Source organism: Morus notabilis, unplaced genomic scaffold (assembly GCF_000414095.1).
Source record: "Morus notabilis unplaced genomic scaffold, ASM41409v2 Scaffold240, whole genome shotgun sequence".
Classification (NCBI taxonomy): domain Eukaryota; kingdom Viridiplantae; phylum Streptophyta; class Magnoliopsida; order Rosales; family Moraceae; genus Morus; species Morus notabilis.
In genome coordinates, this window is record NW_010368048.1 from 328,326 (window position 1) to 334,679 (window position 6,354).

The following is a 6,354-nucleotide window of genomic DNA, read 5'->3' on the forward strand; positions in this document are numbered from 1 at the left end:
TAATATCATATTATTAAAATAATTATAATATTATTATAATATCATATTATATGATAAAATAATAATATCAGAGTTATTAATATAATTATGATATTATTTGTTACAATATTACTGTTATTATATTATATTATATTATATTATATTACTAGTCTGAATTTTAGATTGTGAAGATTGTAAATTTTAAATTTCATTAGGGGTATTATGAAAGTTTCATTAATTGTACTATGATGATTCCTGCATAATCTAAAAGCTAAAGTTGTCTTTAGGCTGCTTCTGATTTTGGTTGTAGATTCTTAAAAAATTCTTCAAAAAGTACTTTTGAAGAGATTTACTAAACACTAAAATTAACTTTTGCTACAAGCATAAGCTGATTTTGAGTTCCATTATCTTGTCTGTTACATTCCTTTTAAAATTTCAAAATAATCTCTATAATTAAATTGTATTATTTTTCTTTTCATGCACCCACCAAGCAAATTTAAGCACTATTTTTTTTCATAATTCAAATTACAACTCAAATTTTTTTATTATAGTAATTTCTCTTATAAAAATTTAAATTCAAGCACTATTATTTTCACAACTCAAGTGGCAATTCAAGTTCTCTTACTATAGTATTTTTTTCTCACAAAAATTTAAATTTAACTTTTTTTTATACAAGGGGAGGGGGAATGTCACCACATTTAAGTAGGCTTTAGAGTGACTTGAATCCTCAACCTATGGTTGGAGTGGAGGAGTTTACAACCAACTAAGCTACCCTCACTCATCCAAATTTAACTTTTTTTACTATAATATTTTTCTCTCACATACACAACTCAAGTTCTTAACTTGAGTTGTGAAACAAACATATCCGTATTATTTTTTCTACAACCATTTTCCTTGTTTAACCTAAGGGTGCCAATTCGTGTTAGTGGGTCGTATTCGTGTCAATCCATTTATTAATTGTCTAAGAAAACATCAACTCAAACACAATCTGTTTATTAAACGTGTCAAAAATGTCAACCCAAACACGAGCCATTTATTAATCATGTCAACCTGTATAATTCGTTAAAATTAATATATTGAATAAATAACTAATATAGTAGTGACTTATTTAATACGATCATGACAGGTTTAACATGTTTATTGGTCAATTTATTTTTTTCTTTAAGAAAAATAAATGAATTTTACCTATAAATATTAAAAATCATATTATTTGTATTTAATATGTCATATAAACTTTCATATTATATTACATATCATTATATTATAGATGACATGTATAGTTAGTCATGTCAATTCGTGTCAAGAGGTCAACTCTAACTAAGCCGTTTATTAATCTTGCTAATCATATCAACCTAATTATGACCCAAACCTATTTATAGTAAACTCAAACCTCCTAACTTCGTGCTGGTTTCAAGTTGTGTTTCATGTCATGACAGAAATTTGTTAGGAATTGTGTCCTAGAAGTATGAGATGTGATAGGATATTTATTAATTATTTAATAAAAAAGTTTATTCATCATTTTATGTGCATATATTTATGAATATCAATGAAAATTTCATGATTATTTATGTGACTTTAAACATTGTATATAAGTGTTATATGCGAAAAAATAATGTTAAAGATAATAATAAAAAACTATGTTCGTAATGAATTAATTAAAGTTCAGAATCTTTAATTAAAATATTACTAGTACATGTCATTCCCATTTAGAATGGAACAGTGTTATCCACACTGTTACTATGACGAGATATTGAATAAGTGTATTATGCATAATGAGATTATGTGGAACATGGACATAGACACAATATGAATTTCTGATAATTTTCATTAAGTATAGAATTTCTAATTGAGTCTACCGATAGTCATATATAAAATAATCTTAATCTTAAGTTCTTAACAGACTCCTATTTATGAATTTGTGTCTTTTAATTTACTCGATACGGATTCTGAGATCCTGAATCTTATTCCTTGTATTTTTGAGACATGATGAAGTGGGTAGTTGGGAATGTTATTATACGAGATGGAATCCATTCCTTCTTGAAAAAGAAGTAGATAAATAATTCTCTTGTTGTGTTGATACGGTACTTGGATTAGTAAGAACGCTCTGATTCATGAATGTGTTTTATAAATTACTATCCATTAGAGAATCAATGGTACTCAATGATAAAGATGTAATTAGAGAGGTTGACGAATTTCACCTAGCTCTAATTATGAATTATTTATGGAGGATTGATCTATATGCAATGGTTATATCAAAATGGACACTTCAGAGTTTAGACGTACTCGTACATGTTCTGTAGTACCCCCTGTGAATACTCCGCCGGTATGAAAAGTTCTTAATGTTAATTGAGTGGCAGGTTTTCTGCAGAAAAACCAGCAAAATTCGATCTGGTTTATCATATTTTTGGAGACTTAAACATACAAACACTAAGCTTGTGATACCTCCTTGGAAAGCCCTAGATGTATATTTCGATTGGGTTCTAGTTTTATAATTTTTGAGGCTACATAGAATACTTTGTGAATATTCTCGTTGCAGTCGTAAAACTGCAATTTCCATAAGCTAGTAAAACAAAGAACTGAGAGTCCTACTTTTTGAAATGAGAGTGCTACACTTAAACCACCTTTGCTACCATTTAGAACAGGTTATTAGTGACGTGTGAGAGTTGAAATTACCTCATTTGGAGTTTTGTAGCTCAAGTTGTGCGCATAGGAAGTTTCATATGGAAACTTTCTAAAACTGTCAAAAACGGAAAAAAACCGAATTTTGATTTCTTGGAAATAGTTTTTCAGGTACTTAGAGAGGTTGGATTTAGACATATAATAGCTCATTGGAAAGATACACATGTCTACTTTGTTTTGAAGTTAATTTTAGAATTTTTAAAGATAACGAGAATATCTTATGAATTTTCTTCTCAACATGGATGAATCTGTAAAAATCCAGTTTTCATAGGAATGTAATTATGAATTAGAAATTGATTTATGGTGAGCTATTGAGCTCTAATAACGATGGTCAATTTGTTTATTTTGAACAATAGAAAGGAAAACGAACAAGAGAAACGAAGAGGGTTAAACTCGAATTTTGCTAAGCAACTCAGGTAAGTAGAGCATGACTTCTCTACAGCACTTGTAAACTTTGTTTGATAAACTTTTTGTGGAATGTCTAGTGTACTATTATGTGAATTTTTGTGATATTGTCAATGTGTATGCTTTGTGAAGGCATGCTTACGTTAATATATTATGGACAAAGTAGAGCATCACGTGGATTATTAGGTTGCTTGTGATTGAGCACATAATAGCATGCATGATAGGCCGATACTGCCAAGTCCTCAAAGGACTTCTATTGTGATATGGTGATTGATGAAATTGTGATTGAGCTGCGCAAGTCTCTTGAGCCAAGTGGGTGATGACAGAAACTATATTGTGACATTAAAAAATTATGATTTTGAATGCGCTGGCCGTTCCCTCGAGCCAGGTGGGTGATGACGGGGAACCTGATATTGTTATTTGAGAAATTGGCATGTGGTCAGATTGTGAAAAAGCCGGCGGCAGTACCGGAAGGGCCCTAGTGATATATAGTGCACATGCATAAAGTGTAAGAATTTGTTGGCATAAGTTATCTAGGATGTTATGATGCATGCGTATGTTAAAATAAGATTGCGTAACTATAGCTCTACTTATTGAGCTTGTAGCTCATTAAAGTTTGCTCTGTGCTGTAGGTAAAGGTAAAAACAAAGCAGAACAGTAAGCTGGGGAGCTGGCTTCATTGACCGCTGTACATATGGTTGGACCGAAGAAGTTGCACACAGATTATTTTGGATTTGTAAATATATATATTTGGAGTTAAACTCATAAACCTTGGATGACTGTATAATTTTAATTGTTGCTAGAAAACTTGATAGGAATGGTGTATTAACAAAATTTTGTTTAAGCAAAAAAAAAAAAAATTGAAACACCATAGCTTTCACATAAGTGACAGGTGAAGGTTAGTTATTGTGGCACGCCCTTAGGATTAATAGTAAGAAACGCTTGGAAGGAGATGGTATAAAAAGGATGTCACAGATGACCCATGGACGCCCCACTACGCGGGCCGGGGACTTTTTGACTGTGTTTTACTTTTTTTGTCATTTTTTATGGCCATTTTTTTCTGGCATGCCTAGAAATATGTAAGGATCGTGTCTGTAAAATTTCACTATTTTTTGACGTCGTTTTTATTTTATTATCTTTTTTAAAGATAAAAAATAAAGAAAATCATAAAAAATAGAATATTCATCAAAAAAGGGTGTTGCTTGTTACTTTAATTCCAAAAAAAATCATATATTAATTTTAGAATGCAAAACATAAATAAAAATGTAAATTTTTGACCCATCCCGGCCCGTGAGCTGGCCCCTGAGCGCCCCCCAACACGGGCCGGGAGTTAATTTGCAGCGTTTTACTTTTTTTGGTTATTTTTTGAGGCCATTTTTTTCTGACATGCCTAGAAAAATGTAAAGATCGTGTCTACAAAATTTCATTATTTTTTGACGTCATTTTTATTTTATTATATTTTTTAAAGACGAAAAATAAAGAAAATCATAAAAAAATAGAATATTACTCAAAAAATGGTGCCGCTTTTTGCATTAATTCCTAAAAATCATATATTAAGTTCAGAATCCAAAGCATAAATAAAAATATAAATTTTTTACCTATCCCGGCCCCTAAGCTGGCCCATAGGCACCCCACTACGCGGGCCGGGAACTTTTTGACTGCGTTTTACTTTTTTTGTCATTTTTAAGGCCATTTTTTTCTAACATACCTAGAAATATGTAAGGATCATGTTTGTAAAATTTCACTATTTTTTGACATCATGCTTATTTTATTATATTTTTTAAAGATAAAAAATAAAGAAAATCATAAAAAATAGACTATTCATCAAAGAAGGGTGTTGCTTATTGCATTAATTCCTAAAAATCATATATTAATTTTAGAATGTAAAATATAATTAAAAATATAAATTGTTGACCTGTCCCCGCCCCTGGGCTGGCCCTTGGGCACCCCATTATGTGGGTCGGGGGCATTGTCGTGTTTTACTTTTTTTTTAATTTTTTGAGGCCATTTTTTCAGGCATACCTAGAAAAATGTAAGGATTGTATCTGCAAAATTACATTTTTTAACGTCGTTTTTATTTTATTATATTTTTTAAAGATGAAAAATAAAGAAAATCATAAAAAATAGAATATTCATCAAAAAATGGTGCCGCTTGTTGCATTAATTCCTAAAACTCATATATTAATTTTATAATGCAAAAGATAAATAAAAATATAAATTTTTTCCCCATCCCAGCCCCTGAGCTAGCCCTTGGGTGCCCTATTATGCGGGCCGGCGGCTTTTCGACAGTGTTTTACATTTATTTGACATTTTTTGAGGCCATTTTTTTCTGGCACGCCTAGAAAAATGTAAGGATCGTATCTGTAAAATTTCATTATCTTTTCACGTCGTTTTTATTTTATTATATTTTTTAAAGACAAAAATAAAGAAAATCATAAAAAATAGAATATTGATCAAAAAATGGTGTCGCGTGTTGCATTACATCCTAAAAATCATATATTAATTTTAGAATGTAAAACATAAATAAAAATGTAAATTTTGTTGGGAATGGTGTTCTAGAAGCATGAGATGTAATAGGATATTTATTATTTATTTAATAAAAGAGTTTATTCATTATTTTATGTGCATATATTTATGCATATTTTATGAATATCAATAAAAATTCCATGATTATTTATGTAACCTTAAACATTGTATATAAGTGTTATATACAAGAGGATAATGTTTAAGGATAATAATCAAAAAGTAATGTTCATAATGAATTTAAATTAAAGTTCAGAATCTTTAATTAAAACATTATTAATACATGTCATTCCAATTTAGAATGGAACGGTGTTATCCGCACTGTTAATATAGCGAGATATTGAATGAGTGTATTTCGCATAATGAGATTATGTGGAACAAGGACACAGACACAATATGAATTTCTAATAATTTCGTTAAGTATAGAAATTCTAATTGAGTCTACCGATGGTCATATATAGGATGATCTTAATCCTGAGTTCTTAACAGACTCCTATTTATGGATTTGTGTCTTTTGATTTACTCGGTACGGATTCTGAGATCCTGAATCCTATTCCTTGTATTTTGGAGACATGATGAAGTAGGTAGCCGGGAATGTTATTACACGAGATGGAATCCATTCCTTCTTAAGAAAGAAGTAGATAAATAATTCTCTTGAGGGTTGATTCGGTACTTAGACCAGTAGGAGCTCCGATTCATGAATGTGTTTTATGAATCACTGTCCATTAGAAAATCAATGGTACTCAAGGATAAAGAAGTAATTAAAGA